The 23,157-nt window shown below is 43.8% G+C and overlaps 1 long non-coding RNA gene across 1 annotated transcript; it reads left to right on the forward strand.

Annotated features, from left to right (window-relative positions):
- Positions 1-296: 296 nt before the first annotated feature.
- Positions 297-15,345, forward strand: LOC124055945. The gene is made up of 2 exons (XR_006842882.1): positions 297-843; positions 14,548-15,345. It is a non-coding gene; the product is annotated as an uncharacterized LOC124055945 (long non-coding RNA).
- The last annotated feature ends 7,812 nt before the right edge of the window (positions 15,346-23,157 follow it).

The following is a 23,157-nucleotide window of genomic DNA, read 5'->3' on the forward strand; positions in this document are numbered from 1 at the left end:
AGCAGGTCTCGAGTTTTTTTGTTTTGCATTAAAGGCTCTCGAGGCTAGATGTTGGGTTCATGAGGCTTTACGTATTGAGAAGCTGTTCTCGAGTTTTTTTGTTTTGCTTTAAAGGCTCTGGAGGCTAGATGTTGGGTTTATGAGGCTTTACGTATTGAGAAGCTGGTCTCGAGTTTTTTTTTTTATTAAAGGCTCTTGAGGCTGGATGTTGGGTTCATTGGGCTTTATGTATTGCGAAGCTGGTCTCAAGTTTTTTGCTTTGCATTCAAGGCTCTTGAGGCTAGAAGTTGGGTCATGAGCCTTTACGTATTGCGAAGCTGGTCTCGAGTGACTTCCTGAAATTTGGGGGCAATTTTTGGGAACGTGCTCACGTGGTAGATATAGAAGTCATGTGTCCCGGGGCCACCATATATGTTAGTTTTTGCAAAAGCTACTGCAAATCAGTACACTCACATTTGGCTGAACAGGCCTCGGTCATATACTTGCAAATTCTGCTAGTCATATGTTCCAAAGACTGGCCAATGGCTTGTTCAACTTCGTAGCTCCTAGTCAGTGGGCTGATGGCCATTGCTGTTCCCTGGTCAGGTTTAGCCATAGATGAGGATGTTTAAGAAAGTTTTGGTTACAAAGTAGAACGAGATGACCTGTGTGGGACCCTAAATTGAACCACCATGATCTGGGGCCCCTACACGACCTCTGAAAAGGACAAGCCTTGAGGAAGATGCAAGACGGTTGTGCTTCAGAATGCTGTACGATTGAGTACCTGTGAGTCTTCTGTTAGTGTTCGATGCCACTTGGAGATTGACGGGGAGTTTTTTCTACATTAAAGGCTCTTGAGACTAGGTGTTGGGTTCATGAGGCTTTACGTATTGAGAAGCTGGTCTTGAGTTTTTAGCTTTGCATTAAGGGCTCTTGAGGCAGATGTTGGGTTCTTGAGGCTAGATGTTGGGTTCATGAGGCTTCATGTATGGAGAAGTTGGTCTCGAGTTTTTTGCTCTGCATTCACGGCTCTTGAGGATAGATGTTGGGTTCATGAGCCTTTACCTTTTGCGAAGCTGGTCTCAAGTGACTTCCTGAAATTTGGGGGCAATTTTTGGGAACGTCCTCACGTGGTAGATATAGAAGTCATGTGTCCTGGGGCCACCAGCCTTAACGTATTGAGAAGCTGATCTCGAGTTTTTCTTTTGCATTAAAGGTTCATGAGGCTTTACGTATTGAGAACCTGGTCTTGAGTTTTTTGCTTTGCATTAAAGGCTCTTGAGGCTAGATGTTGGGTTCATGGGCCTTAACGTATTGAGAAGCTGGACTCGAGTTTTTCTTTTGCATTAAAGGCTCTTGAGGCTAGATGTTGGGTTCATGAGGCTTTACGTATTGAGAACCTGGTCTCGAGTTTTTTTGTTTTGCATTAAAGGCTCTTGAGTCTAGATGTTGGGTTTATGAGGCTTTACGTATTGAGAAGCTGGTCTCGAGTTTTTTTTTTTATTAAAGGCTCTTGAGGCTGGATGTTGGGTTCATTGGGCTTTATGTATTGCGAAGCTGGTCTCAAGTTTTTTGCTTTGCATTAAAGGCTCTTGAGGCTAGAAGTTGGGTCATGAGCCTTTACGTATTGCGAAGCTGGTCTCGAGTGACTTCCTGAAATTTGGGGGCAATTTTTGGGAACGTCCTCACGTGGTAGATATAGAAGTCATGTGTCCTGGGGCCACCACATATGTTAATTTTTGCAAAAGCTACTGCAAGTCAGTACACTCATAATTGGCTGAACAGGCGTCGGTCATATACTTGCAAATTCTGCTAGTCATATGTTCCAAAGACTGGCCAATGGCTTGTTCAAGTTCGTCGCTCTTAGTCAGTGGGCTGATGGCCATTGCTGTTCCCTGGTCAGGTTTAGCCATAGATGAGGATGTTTAAAAAAAGCTTTGGTTACAAAGTAGAACTAGATGACCTGTGTGGGACCCTAAATTGAACCACCATGATCTGGGGCCCCTACACGACCTCTGAAAAGGACAAGCCTTGGGGAAGATGCAAGACGGTTGGGCTTCAGAATGCTGTACGATTGAGTACCTGTGAGTCTTCTGTTAGTGTTCGATGCCACTTGGAGATTGACGGGGAGTTTTTTCTACATTAAAGGCTCTTGAGACTAGATGTTGGGTTCAAGAGGCTTTACGTATTGAGAAGCTGGTCTCGAGTTTTTTTTTTTATTAAAGGCTCTTGAGGCTGGATGTTGGGTTCATTGGGCTTTATGTATTGCGAAGCTGGTCTCAAGTTTTTTGCTTTGCATTAAAGGCTCTTGAGGCTAGAAGTTGGGTCATGAGCCTTTACGTATTGCGAAGCTGGTCTCGAGTGACTTCCTGAAATTTGGGGGCAATTTTTGGGAACGTCCTCACGTGGTAGATATAGAAGTCATGTGTCCTGGGGCCACCACATACGTTAATTTTTGCAAAAGCTACTGCAAGTCAGTACACTCATAATTGGCTGAACAGGCGTCGGTCATATACTTGCAAATTCTGCTAGTCATATGTTCCAAAGACTGGCCAATGGCTTGTTCAACTTCGTCGCTCTTAGTCAGTGGGCTGATGGCCATTGCTGTTCCCTGGTCAGGTTTAGCCATAGATGAGGATGTTTAAAAAAAGCTTTGGTTACAAAGTAGAACTAGATGACCTGTGTGGGACCCTAAATTGAACCACCATGATCTGGGGCCCCTACACGACCTCTGAAAAGGACAAGCCTTGGGGAAGATGCAAGACGGTTGGGCTTCAGAATGCTGTACGATTGAGTACCTGTGAGTCTTCTGTTAGTGTTCGATGCCACTTGGAGATTGACGGGGAGTTTTTTCTACATTAAAGGCTCTTGAGACTAGATGTTGGGTTCAAGAGGCTTTACGTATTGAGAACCTGGTCTTGAGTTTTTTGCTTTGCATTAAAGGCTCTTGAGGCTAGATGTTGGGTTCATGAGCCTGAACGTATCGAGAAGCTGGTCTCGAGTTTTTTTGTTTTGCATTAAAGGCTCTGGAGGCTAGATGTTGGGTTTATGAGGCTTTACGTATTGCGAAGCTGGTCTCGAGTGACTTCCTGAAATTTGGGGGCAATTTTTGGGAACGTGCTCACGTGGTAGATATAGAAGTCATGTGTCCTGGGGCCACCAGCCTTAACGTATTGAGAAGCTGATCTCGAGTTTTTCTTTTGCATTAAAGGTTCTCGAGGCTAGATGTTGGGTTCATGAGGCTTTACGTATTGAGAAGCAGGTCTCGAGTTTTTTTGTTTTGCATTAAAGGCTCTCGAGGCTAGATGTTGGGTTCATGAGGCTTTATGTATTGCGAAGCTGGTCTCGAGTTTTTTGCTTTGCATTAAAGGCTCTTGAGGCTATATGTTGGGTTCATGAGCCTTTACGTATTGTGAAGCTGATCTCGAGTGACTTCTTGAAATTTGGGGGCAATTTTTGGGAACGTCCTCACGTGGTAGATATAGAAGTCATGTGTCCCAGGGCCACCATATACAGTAGTAGCCATTCAGTTCTTCTCAGCCAGACTAGATGGCTGCCAATTACCTGCCAATTTCCAGCGGCTGGAGAGATCCCCCTCCTTCTCCTGGGCGTGTCTATTTTTTACTGTAACTCCTCCTATTTATTGTATCACAGGCTATAACCATTAGATGGCACTTCTCTCACAGAATGCACGTCCCTCACAGTCGCGGTGTATGAATGTCCACTGACTGCGAGAGGTGGCGCTTTAAGTACCACCTCTGTCAGTCAGTAGAAATTCAGTCGAGATGACATAGGCAACATAACCATTGTTCTTGTTTAGAAGTAAAATGATAACACAGCTAGCTAGATAGTAGCGGAGCTGCGCTGGCTCCAGTTTTATCTGGAAAAGGATATTCTATTCTAATCATACCTTCTGTGGAATATTTGATCACAGTGTATTGAAGCTACATTGTGAAGCTAAAAGGAAAAGTACATGTGATGAACAGCCTTTTGGAAGATGTTTGCAGTTGTGCACACATTCAGTGGATGTCATAGGCCAGGGAGTTAGCATTATCATTGCTAAACCTTTTGTTTACACTTAATGGGCTATTGGTATCCCATTGTCACACAAATCACATAAAGAGCCAAAAATACAGCTGGTTAGTCTTTGAGGGGGGAAGTTTTGTCCTGTGGGCCTTGGCTATCTTCTGTTACTGTACCATTTTATCCACAGCAGCAGTTAAGCAACTCTAAATAACTTTCACTCAAAAGTAATTAGTTAGATTACAAGATACAGTGCAAGTTACTTGTGAACCGGTGAGTCGCTCAGGATCAATCAGTGAAATGCACTGTACAGTATACCTCACTTAGAGCAGACGCCCTATTGACAAGAGAGACAAGAGACTAAAGTCCTGTCTGCAGCAACACTGGGTCCAAATCTCTGAATCTACACTACAAGAGGAAAAATTACAGGTGATGAACAACCTTTTAGAAGGAACTGAACGCTCTTTGTGGGGGGCTGTGCATCTGTGTGACGATGCCACATTCCTTTCAAACAGCCACTGTGCATTACAAAAGGTTAGGTCAATCACCCGTATTCTTCCTCTTTAAATGTAGATTCACACCTGGTGTTGCTGCAGTCGGTTTAGTGTGTGCCCTTTTGTTAATTCTCCTCTCCTTCAGTGATCATGTTCTCACTACAGCTACTATATTCTGTTGTCACCAAACAGTGAGGATGGGAGATTTGGCAGATGCACAAAAACAGTCTCTTGACCTCGCTTGTGGAACTATTTGTGTTAGCGGAGCTGTTGTCACACTCAAGGTTGTGCTGCTGTACTTAATATCAACACTGGTGAGATTATCTGCGGCACTTGGCCACTCCAACCGAGATATCACCATTATATAACTCCGGCACCACTATAAGCAGTATTTACTGTATATATTCCAGCACCGATTCCCAATCAGTGACACATGGCATTCCTGTGGGATGACAGCCCCTACTCGGGACATAATCACTGCTCCTCCCCGTGGAAAAATGAGGCATTGCAGTTGATTTTCACACGGGCTACTGAGGGGCGTGTATTAAAGGCTCTTGAGGCTAGATGTTGGGTCATGAGCCTTTACATATTGCGAAGCTGGTCTCGAGTGACTTCCTGAAATTTGGGGGCAATTTTTGGGAACGTGCTCACGTGGTAGATATAGAAGTCATGTGTCCTGGGGCCACCAGCCTTAACGTATTGAGAAGCTGATCTCGAGTTTTTCTTTTGCATTAAAGGTTCTCGAGGCTAGATGTTGGGTTCATGAGGCTTTACGTATTGAGAAGCAGGTCTCGAGTTTTTTTGTTTTGCTTTAAAGGCTCTGGAGGCTAGATGTTGGGTTTATGAGGCTTTACGTATTGAGAAGCTGGTCTCGAGTTTTTTTTTTTATTAAAGGCTCTTGAGGCTGGATGTTGGGTTCATTGGGCTTTATGTATTGCGAAGCTGGTCTCAAGTTTTTTGCTTTGCATTCAAGGCTCTTGAGGCTAGATGTTGGGTCATGAGCCTTTACGTATTGCGAAGCTGGTCTCGAGTGACTTCCTGAAATTTGGGGGCAATTTTTGGGAACGTGCTCACGTGGTAGATATAGAAGTCATGTGTCCCGGGGCCACCATATACGTTAGTTTTTGCAAAAGCTACTGCAAATCAGTACACTCACATTTGGCTGAACAGGCCTCGGTCATATACTTGCAAATTCTGCTAGTCATATGTTCCAAAGACTGGCCAATGGCTTGTTCAACTTCGTAGCTCCTAGTCAGTGGGCTGATGGCCGTTGCTGTTCCCTGGTCAGGTTTCGCCATAGATAAGGATGTTTAAGAAAGTTTTGGTTACAAAGTAGAACGAGATGACCTGTGTGGGACCCTAAATTGAACCACCATGATCTGGGGCCCCTACACGACCTCTGAAAAGGACAAGCCTTGGGGAAGATGCAAGACGGTTGGGCTTCAGAATGCTGTACGATTGAGTACCTGTGAGTCTTCTGTTAGTGTTCGATGCCACTTGGAGATTGACGGGGAGTTTTTTCTACATTAAAGGCTCTTGAGACTAGATGTTGGGTTCATGAGGCTTTACGTATTGAGAACCTGGTCTTGAGTTTTTTGCTTTGCATTAAAGGCTCTTGAGGCAGATGTTGGGTTCTTGAGGCTAGATGTTGGGTTCTTGAGGCTTCACGTATTGAGAAGTTGGTCTCGAGTTTTTTGCTCTGCATTAACGGCTCTTGAGGATAGATGTTGGGTTCATGAGCCTTTACCTTTTGCGAAGCTGGTCTCAAGTGACTTCCTGAAATTTGGGGGCAATTTTTGGGAACGTCCTCACGTGGTAGATATAGAAGTCATGTGTCCTGGGGCCACCAGCCTTAACGTATTGAGAAGCTGGTCTCGAGTTTTTCTTTTGCATTAAAGGTTCATGAGGCTTTACGTATTGAGAACCTGGTCTTGAGTTTTTTGCTTTGCATTAAAGGCTCTTGAGGCTAGATGTTGGGTTCATGAGCCTTAACGTATTGAGAAGCTGGACTCGAGTTTTTCTTTTGCATTAAAGGCTCTTGAGGCTAGATGTTGGGTTCATGAGGCTTTACGTATTGAGAAGCTGGTCTCGAGTTTTTTTGTTTTGCATTAAAGGCTCTTGAGGCTAGATGTTGGGTTCATGAGGCTTTACGTATTGAGAAGCTGGTCTCGAGTTTTTTTTTTATTAAAGGCTCTTGAGGCTGGATGTTGGGTTCATTGGGCTTTATGTATTACGAAGCTGGTCTCAAGTTTTTTGCTTTGCATTAAAGGCTCTTGAGGCTAGAAGTTGGGTCATGAGCCTTTACATATTGCGAAGCTGGTCTCGAGTGACTTCCTGAAATTTGGGGGCAATTTTTGGGAACGTCCTCACATGGTAGATATAGAAGTCATGTGTCCTGGGGCCACCACATACGTTAATTTTTGCAAAAGCTACTGCAAGTCAGTACACTCATAATTGGCTGAACAGGCATCGGTCATATACTTGCAAATTCTGCTAGTCATATGTTCCAAAGACTGGCCAATGGCTTGTTCAACTTCGTCGCTCTTAGTCAGTGGGCTGATGGCCATTGCTGTTCCCTGGTCAGGTTTAGCCATAGATGAGGATGTTTAAAAAAAGCTTTGGTTACAAAGTAGAACTAGATGACCTGTGTGGGACCCTAAATTGAACCACCATGATCTGGGGCCCCTACACGACCTCTGAAAAGGACAAGCCTTGGGGAAGATGCAAGACGGTTGGGCTTCAGAATGCTGTACGATTGAGTACCTGTGAGTCTTCTGTTAGTGTTCGATGCCACTTGGAGATTGACGGGGAGTTTTTTTCTACATTAAAGGCTCTTGAGACTAGATGTTGGGTTCAAGAGGCTTTACGTATTGAGAAGCTGGTCTTGAGTTTTTTGCTTTGCATTAAAGGCTCTTGAGGCTAGATGTTGGGTTCATGAGCCTGAACGTATCGAGAAGCTGGTCTCGAGTTTTTTTGTTTTGCATTAAAGGCTCTGGAGGCTAGATGTTGGGTTTATGAGGCTTTACGTATTGCGAAGCTGGTCTCGAGTGACTTCCTGAAATTTGGGGGCAATTTTTGGGAACGTGCTCACGTGGTAGATATAGAAGTCATGTGTCCTGGGGCCACCAGCCTTAACGTATTGAGAAGCTGATCTCGAGTTTTTCTTTTGCATTAAAGGTTCTCGAGGCTAGATGTTGGGTTCATGAGGCTTTACGTATTGAGAAGCAGGTCTCGAGTTTTTTTGTTTTGCATTAAAGGCTCTGGAGGCTAGATGTTGGGTTCATGAGGCTTTATGTATTGCGAAGCTGGTCTCGAGTTTTTTGCTTTGCATTAAAGGCTCTTGAGGCTATATGTTGGGTTCATGAGCCTTTACGTATTGTGAAGCTGATCTCGAGTGACTTCTTGAAATTTGGGGGCAATTTTTGGGAACGTCCTCACGTGGTAGATATAGAAGTCATGTGTCCCAGGGCCACCATATACAGTAGTAGCCATTCAGTTCTTCTCAGCCAGACTAGATGGCTGCCAATTACCTGCCAATTTCCAGCGGCTGGAGAGATCCCCCTCCTTCTCCTGGGCGTGTCTATTTTTTACTGTAACTCCTCCTATTTATTGTATCACAGGCTATAACCATTAGATGGCACTTCTCTCACAGAATGCACGTCCCTCACAGTCGCGGTGTATGAATGTCCACTGACTGCGAGAGGTGGCGCTTTAAGTACCACCTCTGTCAGTCAGTAGAAATTCAGTCGAGATGACATAGGCAACATAACCATTGTTCTTGTTTAGAAGTAAAATGATAACACAGCTAGCTAGATAGTAGCGGAGCTGCGCTGGCTCCAGTTTTATCTGGAAAAGGATATTCTATTCTAATCATACCTTCTGTGGAATATTTGATCACAGTGTATTGAAGCTACATTGTGAAGCTAAAAGGAAAAGTACATGTGATGAACAGCCTTTTGGAAGATGTTTGCAGTTGTGCACACATTCAGTGGATGTCATAGGCCAGGGAGTTAGCATTATCATTGCTAAACCTTTTGTTTACACTTAATGGGCTATTGGTATCCCATTGTCACACAAATCACATAAAGAGCCAAAAATACAGCTGGTTAGTCTTTGAGGGGGGAAGTTTTGTCCTGTGGGCCTTGGCTATCTTCTGTTACTGTACCATTTTATCCACAGCAGCAGTTAAGCAACTCTAAATAACTTTCACTCAAAAGTAATTAGTTAGATTACAAGATACAGTGCAAGTTACTTGTGAACCGGTGAGTCGCTCAGGATCAATCAGTGAAATGCACTGTACAGTATACCTCACTTAGAGCAGACGCCCTATTGACAAGAGAGACAAGAGACTAAAGTCCTGTCTGCAGCAACACTGGGTCCAAATCTCTGAATCTACACTACAAGAGGAAAAATTACAGGTGATGAACAACCTTTTAGAAGGAACTGAACGCTCTTTGTGGGGGGCTGTGCATCTGTGTGACGATGCCACATTCCTTTCAAACAGCCACTGTGCATTACAAAAGGTTAGGTCAATCACCCGTATTCTTCCTCTTTAAATGTAGATTCACACCTGGTGTTGCTGCAGTCGGTTTAGTGTGTGCCCTTTTGTTAATTCTCCTCTCCTTCAGTGATCATGTTCTCACTACAGCTACTATATTCTGTTGTCACCAAACAGTGAGGATGGGAGATTTGGCAGATGCACAAAAACAGTCTCTTGACCTCGCTTGTGGAACTATTTGTGTTAGCGGAGCTGTTGTCACACTCAAGGTTGTGCTGCTGTACTTAATATCAACACTGGTGAGATTATCTGCGCCACTTGGCCACTCCAACCGAGATATCACCATTATATAACTCCGGCACCACTATAAGCAGTATTTACTGTATATATTCCAGCACCGATTCCCAATCAGTGACACATGGCATTCCTGTGGGATGACAGCCCCTACTCGGGACATAATCACTGCTCCTCCCCGTGGAAAAATGAGGCATTGCAGTTGATTTTCACACGGGCTACTGAGGGGCGTGTATTAAAGGCTCTTGAGGCTAGATGTTGGGTCATGAGCCTTTACATATTGCGAAGCTGGTCTCGAGTGACTTCCTGAAATTTGGGGGCAAATTTTGGGAACGTGCTCACGTGGTAGATATAGAAGTCATGTGTCCTGGGGCCACCAGCCTTAACGTATTGAGAAGCTGATCTCGAGTTTTTCTTTTGCATTAAAGGTTCTCGAGGCTAGATGTTGGGTTCATGAGGCTTTACGTATTGAGAAGCAGGTCTCGAGTTTTTTTGTTTTGCTTTAAAGGCTCTGGAGGCTAGATGTTGGGTTTATGAGGCTTTACGTATTGAGAAGCTGGTCTCGAGTTTTTTTTTTATTAAAGGCTCTTGAGGCTGGATGTTGGGTTCATTGGGCTTTATGTATTGCGAAGCTGGTCTCAAGTTTTTTGCTTTGCATTAAAGGCTCTTGAGGCTAGATGTTGGGTCATGAGCCTTTACGTATTGCGAAGCTGGTCTCGAGTGACTTCCTGAAATTTGGGGGCAATTTTTGGGAACGTGCTCACGTGGTAGATATAGAAGTCATGTGTCCCGGGGCCACCATATATGTTAGTTTTTGCAAAAGCTACTGCAAATCAGTACACTCACATTTGGCTGAACAGGCCTCGGTCATATACTTGCAAATTCTGCTAGTCATATGTTCCAAAGACTGGCCAATGGCTTGTTCAACTTCGTAGCTCCTAGTCAGTGGGCTGATGGCCATTGCTGTTCCCTGGTCAGGTTTAGCCATAGATGAGGATGTTTAAGAAAGTTTTGGTTACAAAGTAGAACGAGATGACCTGTGTGGGACCCTAAATTGAACCACCATGATCTGGGGCCCCTACACGACCTCTGAAAAGGACAAGCCTTGAGGAAGATGCAAGACGGTTGGGCTTCAGAATGCTGTACGATTGAGTACCTGTGAGTCTTCTGTTAGTGTTCGATGCCACTTGGAGATTGACGGGGAGTTTTTTCTACATTAAAGGCTCTTGAGACTAGATGTTGGGTTCATGAGGCTTTACGTATTGAGAACCTGGTCTTGAGTTTTTTGCTTTGCATTAAAGGCTCTTGAGGCAGATGTTGGGTTCTTGAGGCTAGATGTTGGGTTCTTGAGGCTTCACGTATTGAGAAGTTGGTCTCGAGTTTTTTGCTCTGCATTAACGGCTCTTGAGGATAGATGTTGGGTTCATGAGCCTTTACCTTTTGCGAAGCTGGTCTCAAGTGACTTCCTGAAATTTGGGGGCAATTTTTGGGAACGTCCTCACGTGGTAGATATAGAAGTCATGTGTCCTGGGGCCACCAGCCTTAACGTATTGAGAAGTTGGTCTCGAGTTTTTCTTTTGCATTAAAGGTTCATGAGGCTTTACGTATTGAGAACCTGGTCTTGAGTTTTTTGCTTTGCATTAAAGGCTCTTGAGGCTAGATGTTGGGTTCATGGGCCTTAACGTATTGAGAAGCTGGACTCGAGTTTTTCTTTTGCATTAAAGGCTCTTGAGGCTAGATGTTGGGTTCATGAGGCTTTACGTATTGAGAAGCTGGTCTCGAGTTTTTTTGTTTTGCATTAAAGGCTCTTGAGTCTAGATGTTGGGTTCAAGAGGCTTTACGTATTGAGAAGCTGGTCTCGAGTTTTTTTTTTATTAAAGGCTCTTGAGGCTGGATGTTGGGTTCATTGGGCTTTATGTATTGCGAAGCTGGTCTCAAGTTTTTTGCTTTGCATTAAAGGCTCTTGAGGCTAGAAGTTGGGTCATGAGCCTTTACGTATTGCGAAGCTGGTCTCGAGTGACTTCCTGAAATTTGGGGGCAATTTTTGGGAACGTCCTCACGTGGTAGATATAGAAGTCATGTGTCCTGGGGCCACCACATACGTTAATTTTTGCAAAAGCTACTGCAAGTCAGTACACTCATAATTGGCTGAACAGGCATCGGTCATATACTTGCAAATTCTGCTAGTCATATGTTCCAAAGACTGGCCAATGGCTTGTTCAACTTCGTCGCTCTTAGTCAGTGGGCTGATGGCCATTGCTGTTCCCTGGTCAGGTTTAGCCATAGATGAGGATGTTTAAAAAAAGCTTTGGTTACAAAGTAGAACTAGATGACCTGTGTGGGACCCTAAATTGAACCACCATGATCTGGGGCCCCTACACGACCTCTGAAAAGGACAAGCCTTGGGGAAGATGCAAGACGGTTGGGCTTCAGAATGCTGTACGATTGAGTACCTGTGAGTCTTCTGTTAGTGTTCGATGCCACTTGGAGATTGATGGGGAGTTTTTTCTACATTAAAGGCTCTTGAGACTAGATGTTGGGTTTAAGAGGCTTTACGTATTGAGAACCTGGTCTTGAGTTTTTTGCTTTGCATTAAAGGCTCTTGAGGCTAGATGTTGGGTTCATGAGCCTTAACGTATCGAGAAGCTGGACTTGAGTTTTTCTTTTGCATTAAAGGCTCTTGAGGCTAGATGTTGGGTTCATGAGGCTTTACGTATTGAGAAGCTGGTCTCGAGTTTTTTTGTTTTGCATTAAAGGCTCTGGAGGCTAGATGTTGGGTTTATGAGGCTTTACGTATTGAGAAGCTGGTCTCGAGTTTTTTTGCTTTGCATTAAGGGCTCTTGAGGCAGATGTTGGGTTCTTGAGGCTAGATGTTGGGTTCTTGAGGCTTCATGTATGGAGAAGTTGGTCTCGAGTTTTTTGCTCTGCATTCACGGCTCTTGAGGATAGATGTTGGGTTCATGAGCCTTTACCTTTTGCGAAGCTGGTCTCAAGTGACTTCCTGAAATTTGGGGGCAATTTTTGGGAACATCCTCACGTGGTAGATATAGAAGTCATGTGTCCTGGGGCCACCAGCCTTAACGTATTGATAAGCTGATCTCGAGTTTTTCTTTTGCATTAAAGGTTCTCGAGGCTAGATGTTGGGTTCATGAAGCTTTACGTATTGAGAAGCAGGTCTCGAGTTTTTTTGTTTTGCATTAAAGGCTCTCGAGGCTAGATGTTGGGTTCATGAGGCTTTACGTATTGAGAAGCTGGTCTCGAGTTTTTTTGTTTTGCATTAAAGGATCTTTAGTCTAGATGTTGGGTTTATGAGGCTTTACGTATTGAGAAGCTGGTCTCGAGTTTTTTGCTTTGCATTAAAGGCTCTTGAGGCTGGATGTTGGGTTCATTGGGCTTTATGTATTGCGACGCTGGTCTCAAGTTTTTTGCTTTGCATTAAAGGCTCTTGAGGCTAGATGTTGGGTCATGAGCCTTTACGTATTGCGAAGCTGGTCTCGAGTGACTTCCTGAAATTTGGGGGCAATTTTTCGGAACGTGCTCACGTGGTAGATATAGAAGTCATGTGTCCTGGGGCCACCATATACGTTAGTTTTTGCAAAAGCTACTGCAAATCAGTACACTCACATTTGGCTGAACAGGCCTCGGTCATATACTTGCAAATTCTGCTACTCATATGTTCCAAAGACTGGCCAATGGCTTGTTCAACTTCGTAGCTCCTAGTCAGTGGGCTGATGGCCATTGCTGTTCCCTGGTCAGGTTTAGCCATAGATAAGGATGTTTAAGAAAGTTTTGGTTACAAAGTAGAACGAGATGACCTGTGTGGGACCCTAAATTGAACCACCATGATCTGGGGCCCCTACACGACCTCTGAAAAGGACAAGCCTTGGGGAAGATGCAAGACGGTTGGGCTTCAGAATGCTGTACGATTGAGTACCTGTGAGTCTTCTGTTAGTGTTCGATGCCACTTGGAGATTGACGGGGAGTTTTTTCTACATTAAAGGCTCTTGAGACTAGATGTTGGGTTCTTGAGGCTTCACGTATTGAGAAGTTGGTCTCGAGTTTTTTGCTCTGCATTAACGGCTCTTGAGGATAGATGTTGGGTTCATGAGCCTTTACGTATTGCGAAGCTGGTCTCAAGTGACTTCCTGAAATTTGGGGGCAATTTTTGGGAACGTCCTCACGTGGTAGATATAGAAGTCATGTGTCCTGGGGCCACCAGCCTTAACGTATTGAGAAGCTGATCTCGAGTTTTTCTTTTGCATTAAAGGTTCTTGAGGCTAGATGTTGGGTTCATGAGGCTTTACGTATTGAGAAGCTGGTCTCGAGTTTTTTTGTTTTGCATTAAAGGCTCTGGAAGCTAGATGTTGGGTTTATGAGGCTTTGCGTATTGAGAAGCTGGTCTTGAGTTTTTTGCTTTGCATTAAGGGCTCTTGAGGCAGATGTTGGGTTCTTGAGGCTAGATGTTGGGTTCTTGAGGCTTCATGTATGGAGAAGTTGGTCTCGAGTTTTTTGCTCTGCATTCACGGCTCTTGAGGCTAGATGTTGGGTTCATGAAGCTTTACGTATTGAGAAGCAGGTCTCGAGTTTTTTTGTTTTGCATTAAAGGCTCTCGAGGCTAGATGTTGGGTTCATGAGGCTTTACGTATTGAGAAGCTGGTCTCGAGTTTTTTTGTTTTGCTTTAAAGGCTGTTGAGGCTAGATGTTGGGTCATGAGCCTTTACGTATTGCGAAGCTGGTCTCGAGTGACTTCCTGAAATTTGGGGGCAATTTTTGGGAACGTCCTCACGTGGTAGATATAGAAGTCATGTGTCCTGGGGCCACCATATATGTTAGTTTTTGCAAAAGCTACTGCAAATCAGTACACTCATAATTGGCTGAACAGGCGTCGGTCATATACTTGCAAATTCTGCTAGTCATATGTTCCAAAGACTGGCCAATGGCTTGTTCAACTTCGTTGCTCTTAGTCAGTGGGCTGATGGCCATTGCTGTTCCCTAGTCAGGTTTAGCCATAGATGAGGATGTTTAAAAAAAGCTTTGGTTACAAAGTAGAACGAGATGACCTGTGTGGGACCCTAAATTGAACCACCATGATCTGGGGCCCCTACACGACCTCTGAAAAGGACAAGCCTTGGGGAAGATGCAAGACGGTTGGGCTTCAGAATGCTGTACGATTGAGTACCTGTGAGTCTTCTGTTAGTGTTCGATGCCACTTGGAGATTGACGGGGAGTTTTTTCTACATTAAAGGCTCCTGAGACTAGATGTTGGGTTCATGAGGCTTTACGTATTGAGAACCTGGTCTTGAGTTTTTTGCTTTGCATTAAGGGCTCTTGAGGCTAGATCAGGGATCGGCAACCTTTAACACCAAAAGAGCCATTTGAACCCGGTTTCCACAAAAAAAAAACACTGAGAGCCGCAAATACATTTTGACATCTAAAATGGGGAAAAAACACATTTATTAGAAAGTAAAAAATAAACTAAAACTTATTAGTGCTTTGACTACCCTTTTGAAGATGGGCTATAAAGTGTTGCTTAAGAAATCCACAAAGTGCTACAGAGAAAATTAAATTTCTTTTTTAATGAACACATTTTGAACATTCTGAACATTCTTGAACATTCACATTTTGAGTTCTTGAAAAATAATAACAATGTCTAAATGTCTCTTTCAAATAAATTAAAAGGCTGAACTTAAATAATCCATGTAGCAAACAAAAGCAAAAACGTGCTACAATGTCCTCATAAGCTTCTTGGATTTCGAGCATATTTTAAATTCAAACACCATCTGTTTATCTTTTAATAACTGCATAATATTTGTACAGACATTCAATCACTTCACATTCTTTTGCTTTTTTTTGCACTTTTTGCTGGTTCCTTAAAAAAAAGTTATATTAAACATTGCTCATTCGAACAGAGTCCAGATTGTAGATTCCTACACCAATGTTACAGCAAACTAGATTTTTTTTTACTGTTCAGCAGAAAGAAAGAAAAAATCTAATTGTTCAATAAATCAATGAACTTGATCAAATCACTTAAGTGATTAAATAAAAGTTGGAAATCAAGATGACGATCACTCCAAGCTTTTACACCCTCTCAGAGCCAGAAAGCCTGAGCCACTGTCTGGAGAGAACTGCCACATTGGCATGCAGCGGCATTGACCTGAATTAAAAAAATAAATTGGGAAAAAAAGCACTGTGTCACTAAACAATGAAAAATAAATATTTGCAAAATATCTGCATAAATATTTATTTTACCTTGTTAATGGGACTTCTGCTCCTGAACCTCTGCGCTCAGCGTCTGCAAATCCGGGCTGTACGAAGTCACTTTAATTTTTACGCAGGACTGTAAGCTGTCATCTGCGAGGCGTGTACGGTGTTTGTTTTTAATGTAGTTCATGGTGGAGAATAGCTGCTCACATGCATATGTGGATCCGAAGATCGACAGGACTCCAAAGGCATATTTCTTCATGTTCATGTAGGTGTCGGGGATGGCATTCCAGGTTTCAAACATAAGTCTGTCCGGTCTTGGAAGGTTCTCAATATCACTCCATTTGTGATTCTGAGCAAGAGTGGCCTTCTGACGGGCAACATCTTCAAGATCGCCTGTCAAGCGTTTGAATTTGGATACCCACATGTCTTTGTCAGCTATGTCAGCCAACTCCAGCTCCAGATCAGGTTGACTTACACCTGGAAATGCAGTCACATTTAGCAGGGATGGATCGATGTTTAGGGGAGTGACGGGGAAGGACAGTGTTGTTTTTTCCTCTCTGAACTCACGGAATCGTTTTTCAAATGACGCTTGCATTGTGGTGATTGCAGACTGCAAATACTCTGAATTGATCAGCTTGTGATCTTGTTTGAACTCCCTTAAAGAGGGGAAGTGAGACAGTGTGCCTCTCTGCAAATCTCTGGATAAAACAGTTTGCGCTCAAACGCCAACACCTCCTCCAGCATGTTCAGCGCTGTGGCTCCTCTCCCCTGAAGAGTCGTGTTCAGCGTGTTCAGGTGTGCTGTCATGTCCACCATGAAGTGCAGCTTTTCCAGGCACTCTGGCTGTTCCAGCTCAGGAAAGGAGAGTCCTTTGCTTCTCAGGAAAGTTTTCAGCTCTTCCAGACATGCAGCAAAGCGTTTCAGCACCTCTCCTCTGGACAGCCACCGGACTCTGTTGTGCAGCAGCAGATCAGAGTACGTGCTCTCCACCTCATCCAATAATGCACGGAATTGGCGGTGATTTAAACCATTTGCCAATATTTTATTGACAGTTTGAATGACAACATTCATGACCTCTGTGCATTCTGGAGGGAAAGTTTGCGCGCACAATGCCTCTTGGTGCAGGATGCAGTGAAAAGTCAGAAGCTTTCTATCCAGTGATTTCTACAGCAGCGCCACAAAGCCCCTGTGCGCTCCAGTCATGCTTGGTACCCCATCGGTAGCTACTGACACTAGGTGGGTTGTTTTTATTTCTTTGGCTCGTAAACACTCAAAAACAGCCTCACAGACATCCTCCCCTCGTGTCTGGCATCTTAGTGGTATCAGCTCAACCATTTCTTCCTGCGGTCCAGTGGAGTTCACATATTGGCAGAACAGCGGTATTTGTTCAATATCATTTATGTCTTTTGACACATCACAGGCGATTGAGTACGCTGCAGCTGAATTGATGTCTTTAATTTGTTGTTTTGTGATATTTTCTGCCATTTTTATGGTTCTGTCTTTGACGGTCTTCGCAGAGAGAGGCATCTCTCTGATTTTCTGCACAATTTCAGACTTGTTTTTAAAGTCCGCGAATAGGTGTTCTGAAATCTTAAGGAATGATTCTTTCATATATTCTCCATCTGTGAACGGTTTCCCATGCCTGACTATTTCCATAGCGGCCACAAAACTTGCATGTGTAGATGAATTTGAAGACTTTACCCACCTCTTGAATTGATTTTTCGTCAGATCAGCCTTCCGCGCCAGTTCCTTAACAGCCTTTTTTCTCTCTTCTCCCTCAGGATATTTTTCAGCGAAGGCTGCGTGTGTATTGTTGAAATGTCTTGCGACATTTGACCGTTTATTGTTGGCCAGTTTTTCACCACAAATTAGGCATACTGGTAGGCCACTCTCGTTAGAGGTGAAAGCAAATGAATCTGCCCAAGCATCAATGAACGATCTATTTTCCTCTGATATTTTTCTTTTCTTAGATTTCTCCATATCTGTCCTTGTTGGGGTTGAAAGTTGGTATGGCGTTCGGTCGGGAATACCGGCTTTCGCGAGTCTGACGTGTTTTTTGAGCGACAAAAAACAATAAAATATACTTATTTATTAATATTTTAATATTTAATATTTCAAGATCGCATCAAGATCTTCCAATTTAGAACTAAAACACTAAAAAAATAACTAACACAAATAAAATACACATAAATACTTTTTTAAAGTAATTTATTTTCCCAAGCCACTCGGAGCCGCAGTTTAAGGATGAAAGAGCCGCATGCGGCTCCGGAGCCGCAGGTTGCTGACCCCTGGGCTAGATGTTGGGTTCATGAGCCTTAACGTATTGAGAAGCTGGACTCGAGTTTTTCTTTTGCATTAAAGGCTCTTGAGGCTAGATGTTGGGTTCGTGAGGCTTTACGTATTGAGAAGCTGGTCTCGAGTTTTTTTGTTTTGCATTAAAGGCTCTTGAGGCTAGATGTTGGGTTTATGAGGCTTTACGTATTGAGAAGCTGGTCTCGAGTTTTTTTTTTATTAAAGGCTCTTGAGGCTAGATGTTGGGTTCATTAGGCTTTATGTATTGCGAAGCTGGTCTCAAGTTTTTTGCTTTGCATTAAAGGCTCTTGAGGCTAGATGTTGGGTCATGAGCCTTTACGTATTGCGAAGCTGGTCTCGAGTGACTTCCTGAAATTTGGGGGCAATTTTTGGGAATGTGCTCACGTGGTAGATATAGAAGTCATGTGTCTCGGGGCCACCATATACGTTAGTTTTTGCAAAAGCTACTGCAAATCAGTACACTCACATTTGGCTGAACAGGCCTCGGTCATATACTTGCAAATTCTGCTAGTCATATGTTCCAAAGACTGGCCAATGGCTTGTTCAACTTCGTAGCTCCTAGTCAGTGGGCTGATGGCCATTGCTGTTCCCTGGTCAGGTTTAGCCATAGATGAGGATGTTTAAGAAAGTTTTGGTTACAAAGTAGAACGAGATGACCTGTGTGGGACCCTAAATTGAACCACCATGATCTGGGGCCCCTACACAACATCTGAAAAGGACAAGCCTTGAGGAAGATGTAAGAATTTGGGGGCAATTTTTGGGAACGTGCTCCCGTGGTAGATATAGAAGTCATGTGTCCTGGGGCCACCATATACGTTAGTTTTTGCAAAAGCTACTGCAAGTCAATACAGATAGAGTATACATAGAGTATCTGTGAGTCTTCTGTTAGTGTTCGATGCCACTTGGAGATCAACGGGGCGTTTTTTCTACATTAAAGGCTCTTGAGGCTAGATGTTGGGTTCATGAGGCTTTACGTATTGACTCACATTCATACTGTCATTCACAAACACAGCCAGCCCTCCACCTTTCCTCTTACCTCTCGCCATTGTCCTGTCTGCCCATTGTAGATTAAATCCATCCAGTGAAACATGAATCCAGAGTCAGCGAGTTCGGCCATGTGTACATACACAGTATGATGCTGCACTCCTGATATTCCCTCTGGTGCCAGGTCAGCACCGTTAACTCGTCCATGTTATTGGGGAGAGATCTCACATTTCCCATAACAATGGACGGGAGTACAGGTCTGTGCCGTCTTCTCCTTGCACGACGTTCCCCATCTTCTCCTCCTCAGCCCCTGGAGGACGTCGGGTCTTTCATGGGGCAGCACCGTTGTGTGGCAGAGTGCTAACAGCTGATCCTTAGTGTAAACAATAGGGGCCATGGCTGCTCATGGGGTGTCCGGACACATAAAGTTTGAAAGTTTGGAACCAACAATTTTTGTGCCCATGGTGCAACTGTTTTTATCGTAATAAAAAACTGAAAAATGAATTAAATTACGTGACTAACAACTACTAAAAAAGAGAAAAAACGCTGACTTTGAGCGAGAGCTGCTGCAACTGTGGCTGCATGCACAAAAAAACATAATGATTATTGCTGATGTCGTCAGCACTCAAGCCCTAAAAATGCTGCCAGGTTTGCTGAAGGGTAATGACAGCCCCAAAAAGGTAATGCACAAAATAGTGTAATACATTAAAAATCATCCTATTGAGGCAGTAATTATCTTTGTAGTTTTCTTCTGCACCATCACCAACCCGCAGGACCTAGCATTTAAAAGAGCTAAATTAAATGTGCTAAGAAGTCGAACATCCCCATGTTTGGGAACAGACTGTGGGTGACATGGAATACATCTCAAGTTTGATGATAACATTTTTCTCAAGGGATGGACCGATCTTCTTCTCCTACCTATTGAGATATGAATCAAAGAAGCTTCCAACACAATGGGCTTTTCCTTAGAAAAGTCAGGCACTACATTTGCCCTAAAACCTGGACCCAGAACACATCAATTACAAGCTGGCTGTGTTGAGTTCTTATTGGGGGACTGGAGTAGGTTCAGATCTAGAGGAGGTGGAGGGGGCGGAGGTGGTGCCCGTCGTCACTGAGAGGGTGGTTTTGGGCGGTGGGGAGGAATTTGGGGAGACAGGATCTCAGATGGGCGAGGTGTAAGTTTGATGCCAACACTGAGTCTGTTCATTTGATCAGTAAACTCAAGCATGGCGGAAAAGGGTGATGGGATACCCAATGAAGATGATGAGCTAGATGGAATTCAGACAGTTTGAGATGGTAAGCTAAGTGGAGTTTTAGAGCTAACTGCATGCATCCTCTTTTTTGCTCTGACATCCCTTATGGTTAGAGCATACAGGCGGGGGGAGAGTCGGTTCTCCTTCATGTTTTGTTGTTTGCTCCTTTTTTTTGGATTCCTCTTGTCTCTTGTCCTTGGGAGTGGGAACAGTGTGATGCAGGCAGAAAGATAGGTTGGAAGAAAAAAGTTTTACTCCTGACTTGTTTAAGGAAAGTCCATCTCCTTTGAAAAAATGTCTACGGTCCCAGAAAAAGTTTAAATTGGCAATAACACTGAGTGGACATCACATGCAGTTGAAAGCCATCTGTTCAGTGCCAACAGTCTGCTGAATCTCTCACCTCCTCCTCTGACTGGTGGTAAAGGCCCACTGAAGAAGACTTCAGCTTTCAGAGAGCTCACTGTGTTTAGCAGATTACCTAAGTCTTGCTTAAGCACGTCAGATTGTCACTTCATAATATCATTTGCTCCTGTGTGCAGTACAAGGTATTTCAGAACAGGATTTTTTTCAACAATACTGAGGATTCTGTCAGTCATATTGGAGACTTTATCACCAGGAAAGCACAACACTTTTGTGTTTCTGTTGTTCGTGCTTCCCACATCTTTAATTACAGAGTCACCAACAATCAGTCTGAGGCCCAGTCGGTAGCTTTCCTTGTAGCTTTCGATCAGACTTTCTGTTAGGCCTTACCCTTCTCTGTGAGTCAGTGAAGTTATCCAGGTCTTCAGTTGGAGACTGATGTCATGAGATTTGTCTCAACTTCAGAGTCTCAAGCGTTGGGTAACGTATTACGTCACTTCCTGTTCTTGCACTACTCATTCACTTGCTAGCGTTTGGTGTTCGGTGGTATTGGTGTACTTCATTCGACGTAGTTTGTGTTAGCTTTTGCTGTGGTTGGTTCTTACAAATAAGTAAAAAAGTAAAAAGTTTATTAACCGCACGATCATCTAGATTCTTTCCTTTCCCGATCCCCGTTCTGTTTGTTGTCCAGCTTAGCTTAGTGCTAACATGGCTTCTTCCACTCACTCTCCCTCTGCCTCTCCCTCTCCCGTCTTCTGTAAGGTGTGTGAAATGTTTAGCTATTCCTCTGCCTCCTTTAGTGAGAGTGAGATGTGTAGAAAGTGTAGCTTATTCATAGCCTTGGAGGCGAGGCTAACTGAGTTAGAGGCCTGGCTTCGTACTGTAGATCATAGTCCATTAGTCCCGACAGCTAGCAAGCAGCAGTTAGCCTGTGCGAACCGGCCTACTTTAGCTGATGTCAGCCGCCCCCCGGCAGCCCCCGAGCAGCCGGGAAGTCAGGGAGGTTGGGTGCCGGTTCGAAAGAAGCGTAGTCCAAAACAAAGGCTCGTGGTTCACCACCAACCGCTTCATGTGTCTAACCGCTTTTCCCCACTCAGCGACACACCCGCTGAGAAACCGACCCTGGTTATTGGCGATTCTGTTTTGCGATATGTGAAGCCGACACCAGTGACCATAGTCAAATGCATCCCGGGGGCCAGAGCGGGCGACATAGAGGGCAATTTAAAGCTGCTGGCGAGAGATAAGAGTAAATATGGTAAGATTATAATTCACGTCGGCACTAATGACACTCGGCTACGCCAGTGGGAGGTCACCAAAGTCAATATTGAGTCGGTGTGTAATTTAGCAAAAACCATGTCGGACTCCGTAGCATTCTCTGGTCCCCTCCCGAATCTGACCAGTGATGATATGTTTAGCCGCATGTCATCGCTCCGTCGCTGGCTGTCACGGTGGTGTCCAGAAAACAACGTGGCCTTTATAGATAACTGGGAAAACCTGGCCTCATTAGCAGAGACGGCATTCATCCCACCTGGGATGGTGCGGCTCTTATTTCTACCAATATGGCCAAGTTTATTAGACAACCAACACCCTGACAACCCAAGGTCGAGGCCAGGAAGCAGAGTCGCTGTCTTACACACTTCTCTGCTGCTTCTGTAGGACTGCCGCCCTCCATTAAAAGTAGAATAAATAAAAATATAAATGCACACAGTAATACTAAGTTTAACAATCCCATAGAAATAGTGTCAGTGCCTCGTCCTCCCATAGTCCAACTAGCACAAAATTTAAGAAGTGTTAATCATAATAACCTCATAAAAATACAAACTAGCAAATATTTAGAGCCAAAAAATAGGACAATCCCTCCTAGTCAGTGATCTAATTATTGATCATCAGTCTGATATGTTCTACCTCACTGAGACTTGGTTACGGGATGAAGAATATGTTAGTTTAAATGAATCAACTCCATCTGGTTATATTAACTATCATGTTCCTCGAGGCACAGGCCGAGGAGGAGGAGTGGCAGCAATCTACCATTCCAGTCTTCAGATTAACCCCAAACCTAAATCTATCTATAGCTCATTCGAGAGTCTCACTCTCAGCCTGTTTCACCAAAACTGGAAGTCAGAAAAGCCAGTTTTATTAGTTGTTGTGTATCGCCCACCTGCTGCTGCTTACTCAGAGTTCCTGTCTGAGTTTTCTGACTTCTTATCTAGTTTAGTGCTCAGTACAGATAAAGTCATTATAGTAGGTGACTTTAACATTCATATGAATGTTGACTCTGACAGTCTTAAGACAGCCTTTAGTTCACTCTTAGATTCAAAAGGTTTCCTTCAGAGAATGAACCAACACACTGCCACAATCACACATCGATCTGGTTCTCACCTACAGCCTAGAAACTAAGAACCTGTTAGTTGTCCCTCAAAACCCTCTCCTTTCAGACCATTCACTTGTAGTTTTTGAACTAACTCTGGAAGACTTTACAGCACACAACAAAAAGGTCTACTATACCAGATGCCTCTCTGAAGATAGTGTAGACAGATTTAGGGATGCAATCCCATCACAGCTCCCCTCAGCACCATGTACCAGTACAACAGACCGTACTGATTTAAATGTTACTCCTGCAGCAATTGATTCTTTTGTTAATAACACTGCAGCCACGTTGCACACAGTTTTAGATATGGTTGCTCCACTAAAAAAAAAAAAGGTTACAAATCATAGGAGGCTAGCTCCTTGGTATAATTCAAATATACGAACACTT

This window comes from Scatophagus argus, unplaced genomic scaffold (assembly GCF_020382885.2).
Source record: "Scatophagus argus isolate fScaArg1 unplaced genomic scaffold, fScaArg1.pri scaffold_29_ctg1, whole genome shotgun sequence".
Taxonomy (NCBI): domain Eukaryota; kingdom Metazoa; phylum Chordata; class Actinopteri; family Scatophagidae; genus Scatophagus; species Scatophagus argus.